Here is a 19,353-nt window from a genome sequence, read left to right as displayed (position 1 = left end):
CAGGGTAGTGATGGCTGGTAAAATCAATTGAAAAAAACTCCAGAAAGATCTTTGTTATATTTCAGGAGTACCTATTTGTCATGGATGCAGACTGCAATCAGGTTATATTAGTGGTGTGGTTCTGGGCAACATGTTCTTCCCATCAATAATTTCGTAGCAGTTGGGTTCATTCTATGTAAGCAATAGAAGCCAACTGGGGCAAACTCTTGGCCCCATCAAAAATAATTGACAACAGGGGCGCCTGGGTGGCGCAGTCGGTTAAGCGTCTGACTTCAGCCAGGTCACTATCTCATGGTCCGTGAGTTCAAGCCCCACGTCAGGCTCTGGGCTGATGGCTCAGAGCCTGGAGCCTGTTTCCGATTCTGTGTCTCCCTCTCTCTCTGTCCCTCCCCCGTTCATGCTCTGTCTCTCTCTGTCCCAAAAAATAAAATAAAATAAACGTTGAAAAAAAAAATAATTGACAACAAATTATAATAAAATAGTAAGAAATAGTCCAAAATAGCTAAAAAGAAGCATTAAAAATTTTAAACTTTCAAATAAAACAGTGAATTAATAACACTTGGAAAGACACTGGGTAGCTCTTAGGACAAAAGAAATTAAACAATTGGGCCTTGGGAGGACAGCAGCTAGAGTTATTCTGGTATTCTTAGTGGACAAACACATCTGGTTAGTGTCTTCGAGCACGACTGAAATGACTCCGCCTCAACCACTTTTTGCATTTTTGGGACTCAACCCAGATTCAGATGTGCAGGACAGAAAGTAAAGAGTCATGTGTTTCACCCTTGGGAGGAAGGGGGAAGGGAAACGCTGGTTGACGTCCTGCAGAGAAATGTTAGTGAGGATGACAAGAGCTGGGCAAACAGAAACAGATGTCCACCACCAACTGTCAAGAACTTTTAAAAAGACATTACTATCTTGGAGAGGCCTCTCTGGTCCTACTCCTATCTCTTTCTGATAATATAAGGATTCTCTTGCCTTGATCCTAAGATATTTTCAGTTTGTCTCTCATTGTGGTCATAGTTTTAGCTATAATTTTTTTTTCTTTATTTGAGGGCTTACTTTTATGGTCAAAGTAGTTTTGTGGTAGACTTTTGGTCTTACCCAGTACCATAGATAGAACATAGTCCTGTTGACACCTTGATTTTAGACTGCTAGACTCCAGAACTATGGAAGAATAAATTTCTCTTATTTTAAGCCACCCAGTTTGTGGTACTCTGCTCTGGCAGCCCCAGGAAATGAATTCACCCCCATCTCCTGTTTCCTTTTTTTAATTCCATCAGCCTCAGATTGTTACATTACCAAGTACTTACCATTACTACAAACCAGTACTGCCAATATTTTAATATGCACACAAATCAGTTGGAGATCTTGCTAAAGTGTTGATTCTGATATAGCGTTTCTGGTGGAACCTGAGAGTCTGCATTTCTTACAAGTTTCCAGGTGCTGTCCATGCTGCTGGTCCAAAGACCACACTTGGAGAAGCAACACATATATAAGAGAGTCAGCAAGGAGAGGTCTCTTGTCAGATCTAGGCTTTTTGGCACAATGCTGACGGGGATAAAGTGGGAAAACTTATCCAGTGAGATGAAAAGAAAATAAGTAAACAAATAAAATATCCCAGGGAAGAAGGATAGGGAAATTTTCAGAATAGACTCCCAGATTATTCTCCATCTCCTGACCTCCTCCAACTCCCCTCACATCCCCCAAAAGATTAAGGATGCAAAGATTTCAAATTTGCTTTCTAAAGACATAAATTTATCAATGTAATACCAAGTTGCCATCTGATGTGGTCACTTTTAATTGCATTTTTTAGATTGTGATATCCAAAGGAAACAGTACAGAGACTGAGAGATGAGTGGGCACCATAATAGAACAATACAAGAAAATGATCTTGAAGTTGATGAAGTTTCTATTGTATTTGGGAAGAGTGGCCTTTTGCAAAGGTCCAGAGCCGAAGTTTCAGAGCTTTTCAAATTGGCCTGCCTGTTTTTAGGTTTCACCTTAAGAGATAGTGTTTCCCTATACATGAGGTCTGGTCCAGGAATTAGCATTTAAAGACTCTGTGGGTAATTCTGATGCTAAGTCAGGTTTAGGAAATAACAGGTCTGAAATAAGAAAATTTACTATATTCTTACGACATTTTATTTTATACCCAGGTTTTTAATTAAAAAAATATTTCTATTAATATACAGTTAAGCAATATTGTACATAAAACCAATTTTAGAAATATGGTTGCCTGGTAACAGAACTTCAAAATCAATTTGAGAACGAAGTATTTTCCACCGTAAGGATTCTTCCTGGGGCCTTCACAGAATAATGTCTCCCACCCTCACCCTCTGGCCAGTAGTATTCAAACTTAAGTGTTCATAGGCATCTCTGATGGGCTGCCTAATAAGATGGATTTCGGGGCCCCACCACAAGACATTCTGAGTGTGTGGTTTGGAGTGGGGTCTAAGAACCTGCATTTTTGCCACATATCCCAGCCACTCTCCACACAAGTGGTCCATGGGCCGCAGGTGGAGACCTCCCGTGCTGTACTCTTGCTGTCCATGTGGAATCCTGGAGAGGAAGAGAGAAATATGACTGCTTAAGAATCTTCATTTTAACAGCCTGTCCCAGGACCTTTCAAAGGGTAGTGACAGGCTGAAAAAGAGCATGGCATCTAATCAGCAACTGAGATTGCAGATAATAACGTCTTTATGAAGTGTTCCCTGGTTTTTACAGTAAGTCACTCAAGCCAGCATATAATGCCAAGTTCCAACCTGATTTGCGTCACTGCACTTGTGGGTTTGTGCCAAGACTGGTTATCAAACATATTGAAAAGATAACCTCAGAAAAAGCGGGATAAAAATACGATGCAGGCTTAGCACGACAGAAGCAAAATCTGAGCGGAGGTCATCTATAAGTCACCGTGGAAGGACGATGTTCGGGATTTGTTCCAACAAGCCTTTGATGAAAGAATTTGATTAGTGGGCCATTTAGCTCTTAAAGTCTAAGAAAACAAAGGCAGTCTCTTCCCTGCTTGGTCGGGATTCAAAAGCTGTAAAGTCTGCCCTGCTCTGCTGAAAGCGACGGGACTGGTCTGGCGTGCAGAGAAGGAAGGACTCGGGGAGCCGGCGGCTGCAAGGACAGGCGAGCGGGAGCCGCTGACGGGGAAATCCGCTGGCAGCGCGCGCGGTGAGTCAGCGCTGAGTCACGCCGGGCGCTACGTGCCGGCCAAGGCGGCGCGGCCCGGCCCCGACCCGCGGCCACTGTCGGCCCGGCCCGCGGCTTCCTGGAAGACCCTCCCCGCGCAGGGAGCCGGCGTCACCTCCTCCGTCCGGCGGGGCCCCCGCCGTCGCACACTTGCCTGCGAGCACGGCCTCGCTCCATCCTGGTGACACGCAGGATTCAGCGCAGAGGGGAAGAGTCACATGTGACAGTTGGTTACAGAGTTGCGGCGGATGCTTCAATCCCATGTGTTTCCTCAAAACTGAGATTCCATTTGCTCTGGCTTTTTTTTTTTTTTTTAACGTGTTTGTTAGGTTTTTTCTTTTTCTTTTCCTTTCTTTCTTTTCTTTTCCTCTCTTTTCTATTCTTTTCTTTCTCTTTTCTGTCTTTTTTTTTCCTGGCACAGGAGTAACACGCTGATATATATATATTTTTTTAATAGTTTCCAGGCTTTTAAATGAAGCACAGGAAGAATGGATTAATAAAACATGTGTTGAAAATTATGCATCAAATCGTCACACTGCTTTGGAGTCTAAAATTATAATGTGGCTACAGCTGTAGCTTTGAATGCTGGGTAACGGGAGAAAAGATGTATTAACTCTGTTCTGATTTGCCCGTTGTTAGTAGCAATACAAAACCTCCAAATTTTTGCTATTTTGTCCAATCAGCTTTTCTAATAACTAAATTATTCTAAAGACTGGAAACATATTTGATAATAATTTCATGTGGGGCTACTAAAGAACAGGGGAGCTATCTGTGATTTTCATACCTTCACTAATAGCCAGTTGTCCTGAGGTACAAATACTATTTTGTTGGTCTTATGAAATATTAATGGTAATGATTAAATCTATACTGAAAGTTGACTGCAGGTATTATGTCATTAAGTGTGGCTAGTGAGTGAGATAGTCCTGGTATAGGTGGGGGTAATTCTGATTTTGAGGCTGATTTTCAAGACAGAGTCAGACTGGGTCTTCAGAAGTTGTGCCAGCTGTTGCCATTTGTTCTTTGGAAGAATTATATCCTTTTTTTATCCTGTGTGCGTGTGAGATGATGCAAAACATTCGAGAGTTCTTGTATTTTGACAACTTTTCTTGCAGGGAAGGAGACTGGAGTAATTAGAGGTTGAACTGACCCACCAAGGTTGCAGAGAAGCAGGCTGCCCAATTTTGTATAAGAAGGGAAAAGCTACCAATCAGACAAAATAAGGAAACATGAAAATAGTTGCCGAGAGGCCAGAAAAGCAAAATGAGTTATATGGACCAGAAATGGAATCTAATATACTTGCATTGTTTATAACCAGAAACATACTTAACGTGCAACCCTTTAAAAAAGGACATTTCAAATTATTCTCACATAAAATATTTAAATGCTTAACTAAGCATACACATCATTTGACATTTAAAAAAAAGTGTGCTTGGGGCACCTGGGTGGCCCAGTTGGTTAAGCATCTGGCTGTTGATTTTGGCTCAGGTCATGATCTGACGGTTCATGAGTTTGAGCCCTGCATCTAGCTATGCGCTGACAGCATGGAGTCTGCTTGGGATTCTGTCTTTCCCTCTCTCTCTCTGCCCCTCCCCTGCTCGCATGAGCTTTCTTTCTTAAAATAAATATATTTTTTAAAAAGTGTGCTTAGGGGCGCCTGGGGGGCTCAGTTGGTTAAGCCTCCGACTTCTGCTCAGGTTATGATCTCACAGTTTGTGAGTTTGAGCCCCGCATCAGGCTCTGTGCTGACAGCACGGTGGAGCCTGGAGCATCCTTCGGGTTCTGTGTCTCTCCCTGTCTGCCCCTCCCCCACTCTCTCTCTCTCTCTCTCTCTCTCTCTCTCTCTCACACACACACACACACACACACGCACTCTCTCTCTCTCTCTCTCTCTCAAGAGTAAATAAACATTTTTTAAAAAGTGCTTGATTCTGATTTGCATTATTAGCTCATCCATGTTGATACTGCTTTGGCACTTACAGGCTCAAAGTTGAGTTTACAACCCAAGTTCACTTTACAACAGTGTGAACTTGGGCTAGTTTCTTAGCTTCACCAGGCCTCAGTTTCCTCCTCTGTGAAATGAAGATTATAATTACTATTTCATGGGCTTGAGGGAGGATTAAAAGAGATGCCTATAAAAGGTTTAGCATAATGCCAGGCACATTTTTAAAAAATCCCTCAGTAAATGAAATATTATATCCTGTTGTCATTGTTATTGAACTTGATTGATTATGTCACAAAGATGTATTTTGTCTAGATCACAGCACTAGTAAAAGCTTTGAGAATATATATATTACAAATATATTGGTTCTGTGACCTTGGGCAAGATCCTTGGGTATGATTGTAAAACTTCTGGGCAAGTGTTTAATGATCTTTGATTATGAGAAAAGTTGGAAGAGAAATAAGGGAGGGTGAAATTAAGGGAATGCCTATAATCATCATTTGACCAGCAAAATGGGAAGTGATGCAAAATGTCCAGGCAAGAGCCCTTTTCTGCTGTTCTCAGAGAGAGCAACTTTACAACAAAATAGCATTCAGGAGGCAGGGAGAATATAACACTTGTCCTTTAAATTATAGATCAATTATCTTGCCATGTAGTAATTCGTTATTTTTTAGAGAGAGAAAGTTGGTTTTTTTCAGGTATAAAGCTCTGAGTCCCCTACTCCTAAAAGGTTAACAGTCATTCTTTTGAAATAATGAAATATTTCTTTTAGAATTACCCTCCAAATAAAGCAACTGCTTTGTGTGTTTTTTTTAATGTTTATTTATTTATTTTGAGAGAGAGGGAGAGAGTGTGTGTGTGAGCAGGGGAGGAGGAGAGAGAGAGGGAGGGAGAGACAGAAAATCTCCAGCAGGCTCTGCACTGTCAGCACAGATCCTGATGTGGGGCTAGAACCCACAAACCATGAGATTATGACCTGAGCCAAAATCAAGAGTCAGACGCTGAATAGACTGAGCCACCCAAGTGCACTTAAAGCAACTGCTTTGTAAACAACCGCAGTCTCCTATTCAAAGAATCAAGGGTGAATATCATCACTAAAGCAACTGCATTTTATGAGAATTATTTGCTATACTGGTTTTCCATTTATTTCCTTTTATAAATCCATTCTGTAATCTCTGAAGTTTTCAATACTAGACTCTGGAGACTGAAAAATGGACAAAACAGACAAGCCGTGATCATAGAGGTTATGTTCTGGTGGGGAAAACAAACGTTTAAAAAGCTAAGCAGCAAACAAATTGAGTAGGTTTCAAAAATTCTAAAGAAATTGATAAGTGCTGGAAAGGGAAATTCATAAGGTACAACCTTAGAGAATAGCAGAGGGAATTTATTTAGATAGATCAAAGAAAATCTCTCTTGAGTAGGTAACATTTAAGCTGAAACTTGAAAGGCAAGAAGGTTGCAGAAAGCAGGGGGAATATGTTTTAAGCAGAAGCCACCACAAGCGCAAAGACCTTGAGTTGGGAAAGTACCTTGGCTTGTTCAAAGAACAGCAAGCAAATGAGGGGATCGGTAACATGATGTGATGTCTGAGCAGTAAGGAAGCCAGATCCTTCAGAGCCTTGAAGGCCATAACAAACAGTTTGGATTATATGCTCTGTAAAATTGGCAGTCATTGAGAGGTTTTCAGCAAGGGGTTCCATGATGTGATTCACATTGCTCAAAGACTGCTGTGTGGAGAATGCATTGCAGGAGACAGGAATGGAATGGGGGCACCTGTAGTGTAAGTACAACGCTGGAGAATGAAGGCTGATATTGGGATGGGTCTAGCAGTAGAAATAAAGAGAAGTGGAGGAATCTGAGAATTATGCTGGAGGTTGAAGAGCCAGAGTGAGCTGATAGATTGGAGTGAGAGTCAAGAACAAGTGACCTCAAAGATGACCTCTAATTTCCTGGCTGTTGAACATTTGGGAAGTCACAAGTCCTTGATGTTTCCCTGGCCAATATTTACAGTCAAGAGTTCAGACTTATGTGTGAACCTGTGTGCACACACACATATACACACACTTATGAGAACACCCACTGCCACTTGTGAAAATAGAACACATGGAGAGGACTAAGGTGGCTAATAAAAATGACTCAGTGTGTGCCTAGGTGAAAGCCCCACACTTAATGGTGCTCATTTCTACCTCTGTACTTTTATACAGACTATTGTGAGGAACATAATGCCTTCATCTCTCCTGCCTTCTCTCCTCTCCTCTCCTCTCCTCTCCTCTCCTCTCCTCTCCTCTCCTATACACTTTAATCTTAATGCACAGAGAAAGTCCCACTTTCTCTCTGAAACCACCACTGACACCAAGGTCAAATGGATCTCACTGTCTGCAGGATCCTGTAATGTACATTCACTGCCCGTGGACAATTCTTATGACACTTGAACTTTGGTCATGTCACATGGCTATCCCAGTGATTTACATGTCTCCTAAATGTCTCTCCACCTCAACTGTAAACCCTCTTGAGACCAGAGACAGATTTTCATATGCCCGTTATAACACCCACAATATCTGGCAGCATGCCCTGAACGCAGAAGGGCCTCAACAAACAGCAGTGGAATCACTGGCGTTTCTACATGCACAGTAACTTGATCACGTAGTTAGATAATCCATATATTTAGTGTCTAGGAGATTAGGTCACAAAGAGATAGTAGTCTGACCAGATCATGGAACTCATAAAAGCTTTGAGAATATATACCACATGCATGTGGGTTCAGTGACCTGAGACAAGATCCTTAATGTCTGGGATTCCATTTCTCATGTAAAAAACGAAAAGGTTTAGGCCTTGTGATCCCAAAGTTGTTTCAGGATTTCTTTTTTAAAACCGGTGTTACTGAATATTGTTAAGAACGAGATACTGAGCTAAGTAAGCACCATTGATATCTTTTATTTGATTTTTGTAAAAACAACTTCATGAGGTGAGGTGGTGGTATTTCTATTTTCACAGATAACGAAACTAAGATATAAGAAGTTTAAGTAACTTGCCCAAGGGTACTCACCTAACAAGCAGCAGAACAGAATTGGATTGGAATGCAAAGCCTGAGATCTTAATCGCGTAGCCATTCTGTCTCATTTCTACACTCTTCATTTTTATAGACAGGCTGTGAATGAGAAAAGTTAGATATTTTACCCAGAATTTCACTTCCAGGAATTGGTAGAGGTTGATCTGGGTTCCAACACCAGCTCTCTTTTCCTTATGATATGCTGTAGGTGTCCGTTTTATCAAAGAATATTCAGGATAGGGTTGTTCCAGCCTATTTCAATGAGTATATTGGTACTGAAAAGAATTTAGTAATGAATATAGTCAATTGTGTTTGTTGAGTAAAGAAATGAATTTATCTTCTAGTTTTGAAAAGTACCTATGTGCTTCATCAGTGCTAAGCAGATGTCAGTGAAAAGGCAAGTACCAAGAAATAGAGAATCATAATGTACACCTGAAACGAATAAAATGCTGTATGCTCACTGTATCTAAAACAATAATAGCATCGTATACCCCACAAATGGCTTCTTCCTTAATTTCTTTTACCTTGCTAACAATTAGCAGGAGATTATCTATGAATGTGGAGATAGGGGAACATTTCCTAGTTCTCTGATTTAGAGATCTGTGATAGTCCATAGAGGAACAGACTTTGAAAATCTTTTCCTGTTTAAAAAAAAAAAATGCATCTTTAGACATTAGATACAGAAAGATTAAACCTAACAAGAACCTGAGAAATTCTGCCATTGTGTTTAGTAATGTGATGATACAAGACTTCAGTAAAGCTTATTTATTACTCAATGATTATGAAAAACTTCCTAGATATAATGCACCAAAGCCTCCACATATACTGGTCACGTTGTACCTAGGAGAAACAAAAAACACCATGGGGCCAGTTCTGATACCGTAATAGTGACTGCTAGGAGAATTCAGAGACGGGCGAGTTTACTTCTCAGAGTGGTACCATTCCTCTGCTACTAACTCTTTTTCTCCTTGACAATTAATACTTAACACAGTGTGACTGTTCTCACCCTGTAGAAATTTCCCCTTTCTTGGGGGAAACTGTTGACAGTTTGTTACCTGGTTTCTACTTTGTTGATGTAAAGAGGAAAAATAGCTTTTTCTTTTATACTTTTGAGTTCTCGGCTGGGGTCCCTGTAGCAAAAGACTGATTAAAAAGAGAAAATCATACTCTTTTGTTTATTAACAGTTTCATGTGACATGGGAGCCTTCTTAAGGAAATGAAGGCCTGAAGATGTTAGACCTGAGTGATTTTAGGTTAGGTTTGACAGAGTGGAAGGTCATGGGACAATGCAATAGGGACAAAAGGGGTATGAGCTTTGTGTGGTAAATTGGGGGAAACGGCAAGGCTTCTTCTCAGCATCTTAGAGATAAGGATGCATCTTTCCTCCAGGGATGAGGAGGTCATCCCTCACCTAAGGGGTTTTATGACCTGCCTTAGGGGACAGTCAGAGATTCCTTCCAACATTTGCTGTTTCTCAAATTCAATATGCCACAGTATCCTGTTTTTGGGCAGTATATCCTGAACTCTGTATATTTTTTTAATTTTATTTTTTATTTTTTAAAATTTACATCCAAATTAGTTAAAATATAGTGCAACAATGATTTCAGGAGTAGATTCCTTAATGCTCCTTACCCATTTAGCCCATCCCCCCTCCCACCACCCCTCCAGTAACCCTCAGTTTGTTCTCCATATTTGTGAGTCTCTTCTGTTTTGTCCCCCTCCCTGTTTTTATATTATTTTTGTTTCCCTTCCCTTATGTTCATCTGTTTTGTCTCTTAAAGTCTTCATATGAGTGAAGTCATATGATTTGTGTCTTTCTCTGACTGACTAATTTCACTTAGCATAATATCCTCCAGTCCCATCCACGTTCGTGCAAATGGCAAGATTTCATTTTTTCATGTGTCACATGAAACTGTTTCTGGATGTCTTCTTGGGAGAAGTGTCTATTCATGTCTTTTTCCCATTTCTTCACTGGATTATTTGTTTTTTGGGTGTTGAGTTTGATAAGTTCTTTATAGATTTTGGATACTAACCCTTTATCTGATAGGTCATTTGCAAATTTCTTCTCCCATTCTGTCGGTTGCCTTTTAGTTTTGCTGATTGTTTCCTTCGCTGTGCGGAAGCTTTTTATTTTGATGAGGTCCCAGTGTAAACTCTGGCAATATTTAAGACCAATAGGCTACAGTTTAGGAGACCACAATTAATTTTTTTTTTTTAGAAAAAAAAAAGGCAAATATCTGATAAAGATTCCAGTAACATAACTGTGGGAATACAACTGGGTGTGAGAGGTGGCAGTTGTTATAATATGTGAACCGGTCTTGGTAGGCAGTTTACTGAGAAAAGTAGAAGAATATAAAGTATATTCCTTCTTAATCAGATTCACATGGAGAAATGACACAGTTCACTTCATTTTTATTTTCAAAAAAGAATAAACATGGCTCCCTGCCCTGATTAAAATTGTGATTTAGAACATTCCAGAACCCACTTTCTTCAGGCAAGGAGAATCTCTAAATAGATTCCCATGAAATATGTAAGGGAATAGTCATGGACCCCCACTTGAAGGAGTTTGTAATATACTTTAGGAAACAAAGTCAGGAGAGAAATTCTAGGACTTCCTAGGTAGGACTATTCTTGACTGTGCTCTGTCCCTCAAATAAGCCCCATGATATGATCTTGCTGGGTGCCCTGTGAGACCACATGTAAACCCCACTCAGCCTTCTTATCTCCCAGGTCTGAAGTTGGTGAGGCCTGCATTAACACGATGAGGGCCTTCCTGGGTGGGGGTGGGGGGCTGGGCATAGGGGTGCCTCTGTGAGAAAGGAAAAATACTTAATGGCAGGATCTACACAGAATGATGATGATGGTGATGGTCTCAACACTTGTCCCAAACAAGGATATTCCCGGATTTTCTCTGGGATTTTTCACAGCCAGACCAAAGTCAAAAGCTGGCACTCATCCCAGTAGACCCGGGCTTCCTTTTAAGTCTCCTCAGCAATTCCATGGACCCAGAGGAAACTTGAGTGATAGGGAAAAAAAACAATCTGTCCTGTGGCTTCAAATGTCAGTAAGTTGCCTTTAGAGTTAAAAGTGATAATTTGCAGCTTTGTGTGTATTTATTCCACAAACGTGCTCAACGTATGTTTTTATAAGTGTGACTGGAGAATGAGTCATCAATATTTGTAGTTGACTTCTGAAGAATGCAGGAATTTCTGGATACTCCGATAATATGTGCATATGCCAAGGGGCATGTATTCTTATTAATAATTTTAAGAAAACAGTTCTGCTTATAAAGTATTTGCCAAAGGTTGATATGTGTACAACTTTCACACAATATAATTAGATGAAGTAAAACATCTGTGGGTGAGGGGCACCTAATTCAGCTGACATCTGGCAACTCTCATTTGCCTGGGTTCATATGGCCAAGCCTGTGCCTCTAAACTTCATACTTGGGAGGACAGAAGCTTTTCTCTAATGGGAAATGTTGTTTATTTCAGGATCTAGGAGAAAGACTCGGAGACCAAAGTGAATGAATGATGGGTCTGACTGAAAATCTAGAGGCCCACAGTGAAAATGCTGTTCTCCACTGTTTATATTAATATAGGGTGTGGCTACAGTAAACAGTAAACAAACTGATTCACCGTATGAATAAAACCACTGCTGGTTAATGATAATCACAGCACTAGCACAGTGCTTGGTTCTTCAACAGTGCAATCTTCAGCTTTAGATAATTCCCCTTTGGGGCAAACTGGCACAATATCATTATCCCTCTCTTAAAGATAAGTTAACTGAGTCAAGAGATTAGATGCTTTATTTGAGGCCACCCAAAAATCAAGCAAAGACTTTGTAATGCCTCTGCTACCAGATACAGCATGGGCTGCTAGCCCCTAAGGCTGTGTTGTTTTAGTACCTGTGTTGCTTTATTACTTGGGACAGGACTTTCTGCAGGCTTTGAACTTTGATAGCTTTACTGGGTGGAATTAGAATTGCCCCCTCACCCTTGAATAACAGGTATAGGATGCTTAGGCTAAAGGTGTGGTGAGTTATCTGGATGCTTTGCCTTATAAAATCTCTCAGATCAGATCAGAAGGAAGCCCCAGAGATGTTGCTGAAGATATTGCTACCACATCATATATGTTGAAATGTAGTAAATACTTGGTTGCTATTTAAGGGCTGTTGCATTAGTAAAACCACTACAAGGCTGAATCTTTTAGAGGAGACTTTGGGATGCCATGCGGATAGTAATGCTCTTCAGTGGGTGTTAGGGTAAGGCTCAAGGGTGCTGGGCCTCTGATGATCTTGGCAAAGAGAAAACCAAACGTGAACCTTTGGGCCACCATACTTCCACCAGAGTGAAGGGGGAAGGGGGTGTGGTTGGGGAACAGATGTTCCCTCTAAATCTAAAGTTTAGATTTCCATCTTGGCTCAAAAGGAATTTTTCCTCAGATTTCCCCAAATCTAGTCGTATATATCCCTACCTGAGAACAAACTCAAAATTAAATAAACATAAATAAACATGTGAAAGACTGCTCACCTTAAATACTGGCATCAAAGACCTGTGCGTGAATGTCTTAGCCTCTAAGCATTTATAGTATTAGTAGCTGGATGTGCTATGCTTTGTATACAACAGTAATTAAATCTTGCCAATCGGAAGTTCATACTTACAGTCGAAATTAGCAAATGCACAATAATTATTATTGTTGTCATGATCATGGTAAATAGCATTTATTAAGGGCTTACCACATGGCAAGTCCTAGGGTAACACTTGTATCTCATTTAATCCATACAACAAGCCTGCAAGACACTATTATTCCTAGTTTACTGAAGCAAAATCTTGGATCAAGAAATTTGGTCGAAGTCATCTAGCTATTAAGTGGATGCAAGATTCAATCCCAGGTTTGTTTGCCTCTGGGGCCCATGATATTATGAAAAAATACAGACACAAATACTTGTTTAGTCGTGCCTGCACATCTGTGTGTGTAGATAGTGGGCATGAAAAATCCAGACACGGACTTGGGTGTGCTTGTATGTAGCTGTGTTTCTCTATCTCTGATCTTAGCCTGGCTCAAGAGCCTTATTTCCAGTGCCCATGAAACACTACATTTTGTGAATTCAAAACTTATTTATTTTAAGTAATGCTCACGTAACACAGGATTGCTCTTTCTGTGTCTTCTCCCCTCCTCTCTTTCAGGGATGAGATAATGAAGGGAGAAGGAGAGTGGGGGATATGTATCACCTCACGTCAGGGGGGAATGGGGCCCTTGGTCTTCTGTCATCCTCTATCCCTTTTGACTTTGAAGAAGAATCCAGTCTATTTGGCTCTGCGGGCTTCTGCTGTTGATGCTCAGAGTTCATAATCTGCACGTGTCATGCTCAGGTGTTCTTTATCCTCCTCATCCTACCCCAGGCTCCTTTGAGTCCCCTGGCTATTCTCAGCACCCCCTTAGTCACCCACCCTGCTCCCCCCTGGTTTGCTGTGCTCTGTTGAATAGTGGATATGACCTTTGAAAGGTCTTGGAGTCTCCTCAGGCTATCCTCTGAGAATAGAAGCAAAATTCCCTGCAGTCTCCACCTCTAATTTTCCTGAGTCTTTATGGGGTTTCTATTTCTCCCTCTCAGAAACCCAGGCAGCACGTAGGCCCTGCCCAGATCTCCCTTTGAATCTCTCTCTTCTTCAAGCTGGAGAAACTTTTATCTCCTATCTCAGTGGTGGGAACACTAGCCATTTTAGAATCTCTCTCTCCTTCAAGCTGGAGAAACTTTTATCTCCTATCTCAGTGGTGGGAAAACTAACCGTTTTACCCACACTGTGGCTTATAATGCAAATTCTCTGGTGCTCTGGCTCCTTCAGGCCCTCAGTCTTAAGAAGTTTTTTGTTTTGTTTTGTTTAAGTTTATTTATTTATTTCTGAGAGAGAGTAAGAGAGAGGGAGAGTGTACGAGTGAGGTGGGGAGAGAGAGCATCCCAACTAGGCTTCTGGTCAGCACAGAGCCTGATGCAGGTCTCGAACTGAAGAACTGTGTGATCATGACCTAAGCTGAAACTAAGAGTCAGGTGCTTACCAACTGAACCACCCAGGTGCCCCTCAGTCTTAAGATGTTTAAAACATCCTTTCTTCTCTTGTGTTGTCTTTTAAGACAATTCTACCTCCCTTAGCCTTTAGAAAAGCTACTGAGTACTTTAATTTACTTCTTTAGTCTGTATTCTTCCTCTTCAGAGGCATTCCCTTCCCCTAACCTACAGGTTAATGTGGGCAAACAAGAAATGCAAAAAAGAACATTGGACATGATCTCAAATAGTCCCTCATTTCTGTACAGAGATAAATGAGTGTGAACAGTAAGTCTTTGTAATTGTCTTCTATGAGAGAAGTGTCTTCACCTTAACTTTTCCTATAAATATGCATCTTTTAGTCCTTCTGAATCATATTCAACATATATTACATGATAAAGAAATGGAATTATCATGCAAGAGGATACTGTACTTTTATGATTTGCACTGTACTCTCCTTAGCAGAAAAGCAATTAGGATGCGTGAAAAGCACTCTATTGTGTACGTGTGTGTGAACAACTAATCAGGCTACTATTTTGCACATATATCATAGTTGCTTTATTTATTTTTTTAAACATTTTTTAAAAGTTTATTTATTTATTTTGAGAGAGCGAGAGAGTGTGAACAGGGGAGAGGCAGAGAGAGAGAGAGAGAGAGAGAGAGAATCCCATGCGGACTCCTTGCTATAAGCGTGGAGCCCAACGCAGGGCTCGATCCCACAAACCATGAGCTTGTGATCTGTGCCACTATCAAGAGTCAGTCACTTGACTGAGTCACCCAGGTGCCCCATCATAATTTCTCTTTGTGCTAAACACAGTGCAAAGTGAACCAGAAAATTTTAGCCACTGACAAGTTTCATACCAATTTCATTGCATTCAAATCACTGACATTTTCAGCTAAATCATATATCACAAAATCATTCACATATTTCTTGCTAGCTAGTTAAAATCAGTCTGATCCTGGACTATGTTAGGCTCTGACACACAAGTACCTGAGTCTTGGCTTCCTGACTTGTATCTGAAAACCAGATGTTCTTTGTGTCAGTGGCCACGCCTCTGTAGCATGGTCCAGGTCTAGATGCCACATCAGAAAGCTCTCTTCCATCATGAGATCACACAGAGTCAGCCCATGGAGCCAGGCTAGGAGGGAGAAGAGGAAGGCAAAATTCCTCTACACCCCATCCTACAGCCATCAGCACACACATTTTTAGTAGATAAAGATAACATCAAGAGACCATTTTTGTAAAAACAAAACCAAATCCAAAAGGCACAAACTCTTGGAAACACTGGTATTCCTGTATGTCTGCGTATGTTTAGAGAAAGGTCCACAAAAGCACACCAAATTGCAAGAGAATGGGGTTATAGAGGGTGATGAGGTGGACTTCTCCCTTCAGTTTATACAACACTGTCCTGATTTTTCCCCCTTTAGTAGAGTCTACATTGTAATTAAAAAAAAAAAATCATTTTTATGAAGGTAAACATCAAAGCCACAGGTGATGTCAGAAGCATAGACTTGGAGGTGTTTCTTCCTTTCTGGTGCAGTCACGTTTGGAAATTACTGCTGTAGAAGCATTTGGTTAATGCAAAAGGAGCAAGGGAGAACCATGAACCCTTTACTCTTTTTTTTTTTTAATTTTTTATATGTTTATTCATTTTTGAAAGAAAGAGACAGAGCACAAGCAGGGGTGGGGCAGAGAGAGAGGGGGACACAGAATCTGAAGCAGGCTCCAGGCTCTGAGCTGCCAGCACAGAGCCCGACACGGGGCTCAAACTCACGAACCACGAGATCATGACCTGAGCCGAAGTCGGACGCTCAACCTACTGAGCCACGCAGGCGCCCCATGAGCCCTTTACTCTTAAGAAAGTTGGAACAAAAGGGCAAAGGAGAAACTTTCTGGTACACTGCGGAGAAGGAGGTCTGAAATCTACAGGCACGGCCTGACTCTTCTCAAATACATGCCTACCCCAGCTGAGATAATAGACTCAGCATATAAGTCGCATCTTGGTTCTGTTTCAACAGTGCCTCTGCCGGGTCACCCAGAAATCCAGTATATTAATGAAGTGAAGGATGTGTGGCAAGCCCTGCTCTGCAGTTGGGACACAGCCCTGGCACACCTCCTGGTGACATGTGCCACTCCTGGAATGCTGGGCCACTACACCCTCAAACTAACTTCTGGCTGAACTGGGGGTGTCCTGGTTCCAGCCGAGATGAGGCTTCAGTCCCAGTTTTCACACTTGAACTTTTGGTTCAGGAGCATAAGCCAAAAAATGCAACCTACCGTGAGCAACAGCCAGGATGTTGATGCTGCCAGACAATTCCTGGCCCAGTGGACCACCGCCTCCTACTTTTTGGACCAAGAAGATACACCAGAGACCAACCTCCCCGTGATTCAAGGCCTTGCTGACACATCCCTGACCCAGCCAGATTTCCCCCTTTGCTAGAGTTACTACCTGGTAATGAATTGCACACGTTGCAAAGTGTGTTAATACACTTATACTAGTGAGATACGGAAGAAATACATGCAAGCTTTACTTAAAAATGATGGCCCTGCGGGGCGCCTGGATGGCTCAGTTGGTTGAGCGTCCATCTTCGGCTCAGGTCATGATCTCACAGTTCGTGGGTTCGAGCCTCACGTCGGGCTTTCTGCTGAAACCTCGGAGCCTGGAGTCCGCTTCGGATTCTGTGTCTTCTTCTCACTCTCTCCCCCTCCCCCCCCCCGCCCCTCTCTCTCTCTCTCTCTCTTTCTCTCTCAAAAATAAATAAACATTTAAAAATATCATTTAAAAAAAATGACAGCTCTGGGAACGAGAAAAGTTTTAGGGGAGGCGGGATTTTACTTTTAGTACCATTTCTGCTCTAACAAGCTTCAAACTTTATATAATAACTCGCTACCGACATGTGATTCATCAACCATCATTGCAATTCTAGCGTGCTGGTGTCCCTTTTCTACACAGAAGTGTTAAGTGGTCAGGACTTAAAAGGCTGGATAAGGCCACAGCTGCATGGAAGAATCATTCTTGATCTACATGGAAATGTTGACTATCACTTGAATTAAATCAACAGGACTGTGGTGCCCATGAATTGGATGTGGTATAGGAAAGGTGAGGAGACTCTGAGACTATTGGAAGGATACATAGTGAGAGACTCTATAATTATAATAGTGAGGATGGTCTCAAGATTCCGGGTCTGGCAACCAAATAATTTGCATTTCATTTCCATGGAGTCTATTTATGCCACTTTATATTTAATCATCAGATTTCCTTTAAAAAATAAGCTCATGTCTTCACTTGCTTTTAGCCTTTTTTGAAAATCAGGAGTCACAGAAAAGTTAACTGGCTGAAGTTTACCAAATAAATGCTCATAATAGAGACAAACTAGAAACATCTCCTGATTCCAAACAAAGTACGTATTTTATTTGACCCTCCTGCCTCCAAGGCTATTTTTTCCAGACAATTATGTTTTATTGTTGCTATTCTTAATGCCATTTTAGAACTTGATTTTTTTTTTCTTTCCTTCTCACTTACCCATTATCATTGAGCTATCTCTACTGTACCAGAAATGCTCAACGGAAAGTGGGAGAACATGCAGAAACTTGGAAAAGCATGAGCAGGTCAACAGTTAAGTACCAGCAAAAGTCCTCACAGGTGCTCAGACTAGTGGAACAGGAATAAACAAAGATTGGTTTTTTGTTTACAATTACATTAATTGACTTTTTCTTCACAATGGGAGCATAGAGTTTAAACTTGAAATCTGGGACTATAAGAAGTTAATAACTATATTTTTACATCCTTCTAGTTTCACCTGTTTTTATTTTATCTCTGAAAATTCGCTGCGTCTTTGTGCTAACTATAAGAGACTTGTGTTTTTCATGAGGATACTGAGTACAAGAATGATGAATACTGTCAAGTAAGGAAAACTGAATTCCCTACCCTCATTCCAACTTTGACCTTGGAGAAAGCAGAAAGTTTTCTCATTAGGTATTGTTTATAGGTCTTGTGTTCAGATGAAGCAAGTTAGTAAATCTGTCAGAGAAAAATTCACATTTCTCAGAGATCAGATGTTAATGCCAGCCAGCATCCCATCAAATACTAAGAATATATACATGTCATGTATATTTGAGACACTATGGTTTTGTTTCTGGTGCTTTAAGCTTCAGTTATGTGCTTGTTGACATACTAGAGTCTTCCTTTTTGGAAATCCAAACAGATTGAAAAACAAATTGTGAAATCACATGACACTCAGGGATATTGCATCACTCGACCCCCTCCGCCCCACATTCCCCTCCCACTTCTGTCTCAAAAGATTTCCTAACATCTGAGAGCACCATCAGGGTGAGTACGCTGACATTTAAAAAGATGAAGAGATGATTTTTAGAGCCCCCCCAAAGGATTTGCTCATAAAATCATATATGCAATGAATCGACCAGTGATAATTAATCTCAAATATGCTTCTGTTTTATTACATGGCAAGCACAATGGAAAGGAACACTTGTTTTGTGTTAAAACAATCTTAAGATAGCATTTATTTTGCAATCCCTTTCAGCATTTGAGTCATAGGAAACAAGTAAAGCTAGAACTGGCTCTAGTAACTTAAAAATTACAGTGAAGTCATAATGCTCTCAGTTCCGGTTGCCTTTCCAAGGACAGTGAGTGTAAGTCTATTCTCATTGGTAGATGCATTGACAAGAGGCAGGCCCACCAACAGCTTCTTCTGATAGAGAGCCTCAGAGCTGGCGAATCTCAAAGTAGATTAGCTGTGTTGTGGTCAGTGGATGCAGCCCCAAAGAGACTGCTTGTTCACCTAGTTTTGACATTTTATTCAACAGTTATTATTTATTATTGGTACCTACTACAGTAGTGATGATTGTTATTATTGTTATCTGCTCTGCCGTGGTTTCATTTCCGGTACAGAAATGAGGACTCTGCACGGAAAAGCCAATCAAGAAGTATTTATTGAATGAATGGATGACTCAATCATGAGATAGGAACCACTACGTAAAGAAGAGTCATTTTCACTTGTTTACTGTGTAAAAACAGCACTTGATAATAATTAGCTATATTTTTTTTTTTCAGAACTTTCTTTGCTAAAACTTTACTTTGCTTCTGTCTCTACCACTGAGAGTCAG

Source organism: Neofelis nebulosa, chromosome 1 (assembly GCF_028018385.1).
Source record: "Neofelis nebulosa isolate mNeoNeb1 chromosome 1, mNeoNeb1.pri, whole genome shotgun sequence".
Lineage (NCBI taxonomy): Eukaryota > Metazoa > Chordata > Mammalia > Carnivora > Felidae > Neofelis > Neofelis nebulosa.
Note: the sequence above shows the minus strand (reverse complement) of the source record.